Source organism: Lissotriton vulgaris, unplaced genomic scaffold (genome assembly GCF_964263255.1).
Source record: "Lissotriton vulgaris unplaced genomic scaffold, aLisVul1.2 SCAFFOLD_5717, whole genome shotgun sequence".
In the NCBI taxonomy this organism is placed as follows: domain Eukaryota; kingdom Metazoa; phylum Chordata; class Amphibia; order Caudata; family Salamandridae; genus Lissotriton; species Lissotriton vulgaris.
The window spans coordinates 22067-32624 of NW_028246336.1; the positions used below are offsets into that span (position 1 = coordinate 22067).

Genomic DNA, 10558 nt, shown 5'->3' on the forward strand with positions numbered 1-10558 from the left:
ACCTTCCCCTCACGGCGGAGGAACTGGGTGATGCACTGGGGCAGCTCAACGCTGGGAAGGCACCCGGACCGAGCGGTTTCCCATGTGAATTCTATAAGAAGTTCCATCTCCAATTGGGGTCCCATTATAGGATCGCACTAGAGGCAGCGCGGGAAGTGGGTAGACTGCCGGCTGACTGGTGACATGCTGAGGTGGTGGTGTTTCAGAAACCTGGTAGGCCCCCTGATCGTCACGACTCGTACCGCCCTATATCATTGCTTAACATCGAGGCTGAACTGTTGGCTAAGGCGTTGGGGAATCGTCTCCTCCCATATGTAGCCGATCTGGTCCACCCGGATCAGGCCGGCTTTATGCCACGTAGAGCGACGCAACACAATATTCGCAGGGCACAGACTGCAGTAGACGCGATAAGGGCCACGGGAGAGCGGGCGGCCCTGCTCTTAGAAGATATAGATAGGGCCTTTGACTCGGTAAGTTGGACCAACTTATTCGCGCTTCTGCCTCATCTTAATCTGGGCCCGGTGTTTATATCCTATATCAAACTTCTCTATACTGATATCACGGCGTCTGTGCGTGTTTCTGGAGCGATCTCGGAGAGGTTTGCCATCGGCAGGGGGGCCCGACAGGGTTGCCCGCTATCCCCATATTTATTTGCGTTAATCATGGAGCCTCCCGCCTCTTGGGTGCGCATTGATGCGCAGCTGCGGGGCTTTGTATGGGAGGGGGGCCTTACCGATCGAATCGCCCTCTATGCGGACGACGTCCTCTTTTTCCTCACTGACCTGAATAGATCTGGGCCCCGAATGATGGACATAATGCGCATCTTTGGTGAGGTGTCGGGCCTTTACCTTAAACAGAGTAAGTCCACCTTATGGGTGCTGGGTGACATGGCGGACACGGGTTCATGGGCGTCAGCCTTGCGAACTGCGGCCGGGGGCATATTATATCTTGGAGTGTTCTTGTCCGAGTCCGCGACGGTCTCATGGGAGCGCAACGTGTTGCCGGTATGGGAGAGGGTCCAAACGGACATTAAAACTTGGTCTCGAATGCCACTTACCATCTATGGCAGGTAGGCGATTTTTAAAATGGTTGCCCTTCCGCGCCTCCTTTATCAATTACAGAACCATCCACACCCAATTGCACCACGGTGGTTCCGGCAGGTCCATTCCGCCCTGGGACGCTTTTTGTGGGCAGGGGGAGCCGCTAGAGTGGCGCTACGCACGTGTTTCCTATCCACGTATTGTGGTGGCCTGGCCACGTTGGACATCCTCTCATATTGCCAAGCCTCGCATCTGCTGGTTTTAAACGACTGGTGGTATGGGGATGGTGGCGACCCGGCATATGCGCTGGAGCGCTCACTGATGGGGAATAACACATTGCATACCATCCTATATTCGGCTGGGCTTAGGAGGCGGCTGCCGTCAGCCACGCAAGTGGTATTTGCAGTTTGGAGACATGCACTGCGTCGGATGGGTTGGTGGGGGAAGTTGACGGCAGAGACCCCATTGTGGCAGAATGGACGACTCCCTGCGTTGGCCTCGCTTACAGGGTTTGGCGGATGGGACTCTATAGGAATTTCCTCGCTTGGAGACGTTATGTTCGGTGTGACTAGAGTTTCACATGCCTAAAACTCAATTCTTCAGATACTTACAATTTCGTCACGCATTGGCGCCTAGCCTGGTTGGGCTGGAGTCGCTACCGGAGTTCAGCCCCGTGGAGGCGAAGGTCTTCATGGGCGATCTTGGGGATAAAAAGGTATCCCGCATATATCAGACGCTGGTCACCCACTGCTCCTCCTCCCTGCTCCAACTGAAGGATGCTTGGGAAAAGGACGTAGGGCCCTTGGATGAAGACGACTGGAGGGAGGCACTGTAGTCCCCACGTGGGACGGCTATTGCGGTGCGACTCCGACTAATCCAATTTAAATACTTGCACAGGGCCTACTATGCACGAGAGCGACTGTGGAAGGCGGGCCTAATCGGGTCCCCGGAGTGCCTGCGTTGTGGAGCTGACACTGGTACCCTAATCCATACTGTGTGGTCGTGTGCTGGCTTGACTAGGTTCTGGAATGGTGTGTGGAGTTGTTTGTTGGAAGTGCTGGGTTGGGATCTCCCCCGCACCCATCGTCTGGGTCTCCTTCATGTGTTGGAGGGGGTTGGTGGAAATATCTACAAACGTCATCTCTTGCTGTTGGGCCTGGTGGTGGCCAAGCTGGACTTGGCTCGAGTGTGGAAGAATGAGCGAGCCCCCCCCCCCCCCCCCTGAGTGCGTGGAAAGCTGGATTGGACTATTTTATGGGTTTGGAACGCACAGTGTTCGAGGCCAGAGGTTGTCCCAGGAAGCATTTTAAAATCTGGAAGCGGTGGGCAGACTACAGGGGTTTGACTCTTGATCCACCGGCAGAGCCTGACGACGATCTAGATTTGGGTGATGGACGCCAGGCCTAGAGGGCGCGTGGTACTGGATTTCCGGATAGCACGTACAGAGGGCTTGACATGATCGCGTGTACCGGGCTAGGGAGGGATAAGGGGCGGGTAGTGGGGTTATTGGGTGGCTGTGGGAGTTGGGGGGGGGGGGGGGGTTAGGGAGAAACGTTTCTTTTTTATTGATTGGGATACAATGATATATATGTGTTGATAATTTTACAGTGACCTCCTGATTGTGGAGTACTGTATACCTGCTTCTACCTTATCAATCAATAAAATCTGTTGTGAAAAACAAAGAATATATCGGCACTACCGGCACAATTAGTCACATTTGGAATCTTATCTACTTTGAGCACTTCTTTCAGCGTAGTCAATCACGTTTATCAGAGCCCACATCATTCAACCCCAGGCACAATAACCATGATTGTTGAATTGTTTTTTATATGCATTTACGTATCATGACACCTAGGTTAAGAGCCACTTCATTCTTTCTTTTTTCGTAGAGTTGACCCCTGACGAAGGGCTGAAGGATAGCCCGAAATGCATTGGGATACATAATTTGCCTTTTATGCATTGGACAGAGATGTAAATACGTTAATACATGAAAGCAATGTGTTGATATTTGACATCGAACTTGCAACAAAAAAAGTGATCGAAATAACTTTATTAAAAACAGATAAATATACAAGACTGTTTCAGTCTCTTGAGCAATGCAAGGAGGAGTGTTCCCCATGGCGGGGATAGCATCATAAAAATCCACTAGCCCCCGCACTGCACCTGTTCCAAGCGACAAGTGTAACAATAAAGCCCCCATGTCCACCTGTTCCAACAAAACCCAGAGAAGGAAAAAATAGAAAAATAACCTACAAAAACTAATAAATCCAGAAAAAGGGGGAGGGAGGGTGGGGAAAAACTTTCTATCACAATCTTCCGGCCACCAGGTCACCAAACCTAAAATGGTGGCCGGGAGGCGGAGCCCAAAGCATTTATGCTTGGGCTCCATTTGGGAGGAAAAAGTAGCCCAAAATGCAAAAAACCCGCCGGCTGGTCTGCAACACAAACCCCCCCCCCACCCGCCCCTTCCAAACCGCCGGGGTGGGGACCTCCTGTGGTCAGCTGCCCCCCGAAACCCCCCCTTCTTCGCCTGCCCCACCACCGTTTCTTTGCCCGCCCCGCCACAGTTTCTTCCCCCACCTGCCCTGTCTCCATTTCTTTCCCCGTCTCCATACCCCCCACCCGCCCGTCTCCATTTCTTACCCCCCTGCCCTTTCCGTTTCTGCCTGTACGTCCCTTTCTGCCTGTCCCTTTCTGTCTGCCCGTCCACTTTCTGTCTGCCCGTCCAGTTTCTGTCTGCCTGTCCCATTTCTGCCTGCCCGTCGCGTTTCCGTTTCTGCCTGCCTGTCCCGTTTCCATTTCTGCCTGCCCTGTTTCCATTTCTGCCTGCCTGCCCAGTTTCCATTTCTGCCGGCCCGTCCCGTTTCTGCCCGCCTGCCCCGCCTCTGCTTCTGCCCGCCTGGTCTCCGTTTCTGCCCGTCCCGTCTGCAGTTCTGCCTGCCCCATCACTGTTTCTTCCCCCTCCGCCAGCCCCATCACTGTTTCTTACCCCTCCGCCCGCCCCGTCACTGTTTCTTACCCCTCCGCCCACCCAGTCACTGTTTATTCCCCCTCCGCCCACCCGTCACTGGTTCTTTCCCCTCCGCCCGCCCATCACCGTTTCTCCCCCCAGCCACCCGTCACCGTTTCTTCCCCCCCCCACCCGCCCGTCAGTTTCTTCTACCCCATCCCACCCGCCCGTCACCATTTCTTACCCCCCCGCCCGTCACCGTTTCTTACCCCCCCACCTGTCACCTTTTCTTACCCTCCCGCCCGTCACCTTTTCTTACCCTCCCACCCGTCACCGTTTCTTACCCCCCGCCCGTCACCGTTTCTTACCCCCCGCCCGTCCCCGTTTCTTCCCCCCCGCCCGTTCCTGTTTCTTCCCCCCCCGCCCGTCCCCGTTTCTTCCCCCCGCCCATCAATGTTTCTTCCCCCCGCCCATCAATGTTTCTTCCCCCCGCCCATCAATGTGTCTTCCTCTCGCCCGTTATCGTTTCTTCCCGCCTGCCCGCCCGTCACTGTGTCTTCTCCTCTGCACACCCCATCACTGTTTCTTCCAGGCGCACAACACCCATTGGGCTCACCGGGCTTCAGCCCCCCCGTCGTTTGTGTCAGCCTGGGCTTAGATAGCTTCGCCGGCTGGCAATGTTTAACTGCAGCTGCACCCAAGTACTTTACAGGTCTTTAAAAGACCAAGTACTTGTAAATGAGGCTTTTATGTGTTTTAATCCCTTTTTACAGCCGCTCTGGTTACGGCTGGAAGAATTACCCCCCACCCCCAAATCTTTTTCAGCCCCCCCGAAATTTGGCTCTTGATGCCCGCCTGGTTCTTCCCCTCAGCCTGCCCTGTCACCGTATCTTCCTCTCCTCCTGCCCCGTCACCGTTTCTTCCCCTCTGCCTGCCCTGTCACGGTTTCTTTGCCCCCGCCCGACCTGTCACTGTTTCTTTGCCCCCGCCCGCCCTATCACCGTTTCTTTGCCCCCGCCCGTCCTGTCACCGTTTCTTTGCCCCCGCCTGTCCTGTCACCGTTTCTTTGCCCCCGCCTATCCTGTCACCGTTTCTTTGCCCCCGCCCGCCCTGTCACCGTTTCTTTGCCCCCGCCCGACCTGTCATTGTTTCTTTGCGGCCCCCCCCGCCCTGTCACCCGCCCTGAAAAGGGTAAGTTGTCCCCGAGCACAAACAATTTCTAGTAGTTTCTTAAGAGAAAAGATGAACCGAATCAAATTCTTTCTTTTGCAGAGTTCATTAAATCAGATCTTTTTATTTTCTTTATCTTTTCTTTTCTCTTCACACATCAAATGATCTTCATCATAATCTCAATCTTCATAATCCATAGAATTCCTACAAAATGTAGCCAACAGAACAGAAACCAATGCCAACACGTGTTTTGTCACGGGAAACAGTCACCCAATGACTTCTTCAGGGCTACAACAAAAATGAAGAGAGATATATAATATATACAATTCTCTAGAAATTCATAAAACCACACCATCACCAATAATTATAAAAACACACCTAACACCACCATAGTTTAGTCGAAAAAGACAGAATGGAGAAGTGCACGAAAGAAAGAAGGTCACATGAGTGCCAATCGGTAGTTTAACGTAACATAGGCAGAAGGCAAAACCAAGCGATATTATTTATCATTGGATCCATTGCTATGTAGAAAAGAAATGGAGGCAAGTATGAGATAACACAAGGTTGAATAGGTATCCAGTATAGATGATCACCCAAGCTGTTAACAGAAACCTTATTCCCAAGATATTAGCAGAACGAGAAACAAGAAATGGTACGAGATCGCATAGTTACCAAGTCTGGATGTTCATTCAAAGTATATTCAAAGGCCTTAGTATCGAAATTAAACCAAACGATCTCATTTGCGACTTTTTATAAAAAAGACCACTCTCTAAGAAGCGTCATTTATCTGAAAATCAGACCGTTTACTCACCATAAAGATATTTTTCTTCAAAGGCACGATAGCCAATTCCAGAGATCAAATATTTCTCATGTGATAATATAAACTAGAGTAGAAACAAAATATAAATTAAAACCATATTCAACTTGATTATCATAATCCAACTGCTAAATCAACTTATAAAGCCTATTCAGCCTCTAATATTGTGTATGTATACCAAGATACATCCTTCATCGAATGTAAACAAACACAAGCATTAGAAATGCAATAGGTCTCGCAGCATTAGAGTTAGTGCGTTTAGAATTGTTTATGGGTTTTTTGTTGTAAATCTTTTGCATTTTTATTTTTTGTAGCCAATGCTAAAGAATTACAAATCAAAAAAGCAATAAACAATTGTAAAAGCTTTAACTAAAAATCCTCTGAGACCTATTGCACTGTGTGAGAGTGAGGTGTTGAGGGTGAGTGAGGGTGAGGGTGAGTGAGGAGTTGAGGGTGAGTGAGGTGTTGAGGGTGAGTGAGGTGTTGAGGGTGAGTGAGGTGTTGAGGGTGAGTGAGGTGTTGAGGGTGAGTTAGAGTGAGAGTGAGTGAGGATGAGGGTGAGGGAGGGTTATTGTGAGTTAGGGTGAGGGGTTGAGGGTGGGTGAGGGTGAGGGTGAGGTGTTGAGGGTGAGTGAGGATGAGTGAGGTTGAGGGTGAGTGAGGGTGAGTGAGGGTGACAGAGTGTGAGTGAGGGTGAGTGAGGGTGAGTGAGGGTGAGTGAGGGTGAGGGTGAGTGAGTGAGGGTGAGGTGTTGAGGGTGAGGGGTTGAGGGTGAGGTGTTGAGGGTGAGGTGTTGAGGGTGAGGTGTTGAGGGTGAGGTGTTGAGGGTGAGGTGTTGAGGGTGAGGTGTTGAGGGTGAGGTGTTGAGGGTGATTGAGTGTGAGTGAGACAGGGTGAGGTGTTGAGGGTGAGTGAGTGAGGGTGAGGTGTTGAGGGTGAGTGAGTGAGGGTGAGGTGTTGAGAGTGAGTGAGGTTGAGGTGTTGAGGGTGAGGGTGTGAGGTGTTGAGGGTGAGGGTGTGAGGTGTTGAGGGTGAGGGTTTGAGGGTGAGGGCGAGTGAGGGTGAGGGGGTGATGTGTTGAGGGGGTGAGGGTGAGGTGTTGAGGGTGAGTGAGTGAGCGTGAGGCTGAGGTGTAGAGTGTGAGTGAGAGTAAGAGTGAGGGTGATTGAGTGTTTCAGTGTTAGTGAGGGTGAGGTATTGAGGGTGAGTGAGGGGAAGGGTGATTGAGGGATTGAGAGTTTGTGAGGGTGAGGTGTTGAGTGTTAGTGATGGTGAGGTGTTGAGGGTGAGTGAGGGTGAGGGTGAGTGAGGGGGAGGGGGAGGCGTTGAGGATGAGTGAGGTGTTTAGGGTGAAGTGTTGAGGGTGTGGGTGAGGAATTGAGGGTGAGGGAGGGTGAGTGTGGGTGAATGGTTGAGGGTGAGGTGTTGAGGGTGAGGTGTTGAGGGTGAGGTGTTGAGGGTGAGGTGTTGAGGGTGAGGTGTTGAGGGTGAGGTATTGAGGGTGAGGTGTTGAGGGTGATTGAGTGTGAGTGAGTGAGGGTGAGGTGTTGAGGGTGAGTGAGTGAGGGTGAGGTGTTGAGGGTGAGTGAGTGAGGGTGAGGTGTTGAGAGTGAGTGAGGTTGAGGTGTTGAGGGTGAGGAGTTGAGCCTTGCTCGATGCGCATGCGCATCGACAGGCGAGACCTAAAAAAGGGAAAAAAGGCTCAGCGAGGCTCCCCCTCTGTCTGAAACAAAGAAAAGTGACATTCGCTAAAGTGTTCGGATACAGGGTTACTATGAGGCGGCATAAAACTGCAGCATAGCACACAGCGCCAAGAAGTGTCAGTAACAGACGGAGAAACAGTGACGTAACCGTAAGCATCAGTAGGTTCACAAGTAGAAAGATAAAATCACAGTTACAATTGGTCTTATCCGTGCATTCCAATACACACGCATACTTACACAATATTTTGTTTTGTCCAAAAAACATAAACGTGATCTTCCAGAGGTGCTACTTTCATCACACGCACTTGTATAACACAAAAAATAGCGCTACGAGGTAACTGCAAAATGACAATCCTAGCTATAGAAAGCACCAAAAAAGGGAACTATAATTAAAAGTGTAGCTTTCAAGGCCTCGTAGATCCAGGGCTCGTCCGTTCTGGACTGGACAGTAAACTGTCCAGAATATGAACTGTGTCAATAATAGAGGGGTCACATCTGAAAAAAACAAATGTACCTTTGGGTGGGTTCCAGGGTACTCCCACCATGTTCACACTTTTCTACCTTTTGTGTCCAGGGTATACATGTATGTTATTAGTGATTTATAGGGCACAGTGGATACCTATGAGGGTGTCCTGGCGCTAGCAACAGACATGTCTTACTGCGCGGAAACCCTCCACAGCAAGTTAAAGAGCATAAAGACAAGTCTTGAAAGATTTCCTAAATGGCCGAAGTTCCACGACTCATGCTCACATTCCGTGTTGGCGGTCCTATGACTGGCGCCTCTGTAACTAAAACCTTGAAAACAGCATGCATTGTCTCTCGCACAAGAAAGGCCAGAGCTAAAAATACACGAAAACAATTCATGTGCAACACCCAAGCCAGGAATCCGGCACATGTTCTGCCGGCACTTGGAGAAAGCGTAGCACAAACGGGGGCATAGAGGCCAGATTCTTTGCGCAAAACGTGGTCTTTAATGGTTTAGTTGTGTCATCCCACCACTGCCCCTCAAAAACATCAAAGTTGGTCTGCAGCCAGAGCGAGGAAGCCCCTCAGCTGAGCCCTTGAGCCCCGAGCGGCTCCCAGCATGGGCACAGAGCCAGCTTACTACTTTTTCAATTTTTTTTTCTGTTTTTGTTGCACGCTTCTCCTTGGCAGGGGAGCGAGGAGGGGGGAGGGGCTGAGCTGTAAATCCACACTCGCTGCGAGTCACAGGGCGCTGCGAGTCACAGGGTCTTAGACATCAAAGGGTAGGGTGGTCAGAGGCAGGAAATGGATATTAAGGGGACAGAAAGAGTAGAGTGACTTTCTAAAACAAGAGGAAATCAGGGGACGATCGGGGGTGCAAGGGAAATCGGAACCCCGGCAGGAGAAGATCAGGAGCTAGGAAAAGATCGGGAGGCGGAGAGTTGAGGCAGGCAGGCAGGCATGGGAGGAGAGGAGGAGGGGGGAGGGGCTGAGCTGTAAATCCACACTCGCTGCGAGTCACAGGGTCTTAGACATCAAAGGGTAGGGTGGTCAGAGGCAGGAAATGGATATTAAGGGGACAGAAAGAGTAGAGTGACTTTCTAAAACAAGAGGAAATCAGGGGACGATCGGGGGTGCAAGGGAAATCGGAACCCCGGCAGGAGAAGATCAGGAGCTAGGAAAAGATCGGGAGGCGGAGAGTTGAGGCAGGCAGGCAGGCATGGGAGGAGAGGAGGAGGGGGGAGGAGAGTAGGGGAGGCACGGCCTAGCGGCCGTGCAATCAAGTAGTGAGGGGGCGGAGTTGTGGGAAGGCTGAGAGAGAGAGTAGGCGGCTGGGGGCATGTGCACGCGCATTTAAGCTCAATGCGCATGCGCATTGAGCTTAAATTTATCGTGCACTGCAAGGAATCGCCACGATTCCTTGCAGTGTGGATAAAGAGCGGATAAGTGCCAATACTCTCGCCTTGCTCGATGCGCATGCGCATCGACAGGCGAGACCTAATAAATGGGGAGAGATAAAGTGAGTGAACCTCATAGATACTTCACCAACAATGCCCGTCATTGTTATAATAAAGTTAATACGGGTCCTTTGATTAGAGGGAAAGTACAGGGAACCCGCCCCCATTTATGTAAGGCCAATTACCTCTATCTGTTTTCACAAATCAAAGTTGTTCAGGCGGAATAATATAATCATTATATCTGCAGAGAAAGAGAGGTAAAACGATATATATATCAAAAGATCATATCGCTATATCCTAACGTTTTAATCTTACCTATATATACAATTTCTCAATATCCTACGAACACAGTGCAGCACCCAGGGATAAAAACCAAAACTAATTGAGGGTCATGGGGAGCAAATTAAGATCACAAAAATGTATTAATGTTTCCAACGTATTTAAAACCCCAAATCGCACAACGATAATCAATCTGACATGAACAGCCAAACTCATTATAGCTGTATACCATGATATTTATCACAATCTGCATATTCCAAAGACCAGCCAGACATCCTAAACTCCCACTATATTAGCGGGGGTTGGCAGGAAAAATAATAACCTAGTCTCGGCAATATCTTAAAACGTTATATTAATTGAGACGTAACATATCTAACAATTATGATCTAAAAAGAAGGGTAAAAGGTTATATAAACCCAAGACGATAGGTTCTTGCCTGAGTTTCCGTTTTATAGAATTTATCTGTGTATGCCTCAATGTAAACCCAAATTCAAATGCCTGAAGTCCTGTTAAAACTATATATCGGCATTTCTCAGATATTAGACATACTATGAGGTAACCCATATCTTCCTCTATGCACCTACCTGGGAGAGTACTCCCTTCAACATCAAGTGGGTTCCAAATTCATATTCAACCGGGACCGCCATGATCCGGCGTTTAAATACCCGATCGCGGCA

General features: G+C 50.2%; 1 long non-coding RNA gene across 1 annotated transcript in view; it reads right to left on the reverse strand.

The window, feature by feature from the left end:
- Window positions 1-5189: 5189 nt before the first annotated feature.
- LOC147665976 (uncharacterized) overlaps window positions 5190-10558 on the reverse strand; it is an 81012-nt gene continuing 75643 nt past the window's right edge. Inside the window, exons 2-3 of the long non-coding RNA XR_015304944.1 lie at window positions 5972-6044; window positions 5190-5448 (exon numbers count right to left, since the gene is read on the reverse strand). This is a non-coding gene — a long non-coding RNA (uncharacterized LOC147665976). The remainder of the gene's footprint in view (window positions 5449-5971; window positions 6045-10558) is intronic.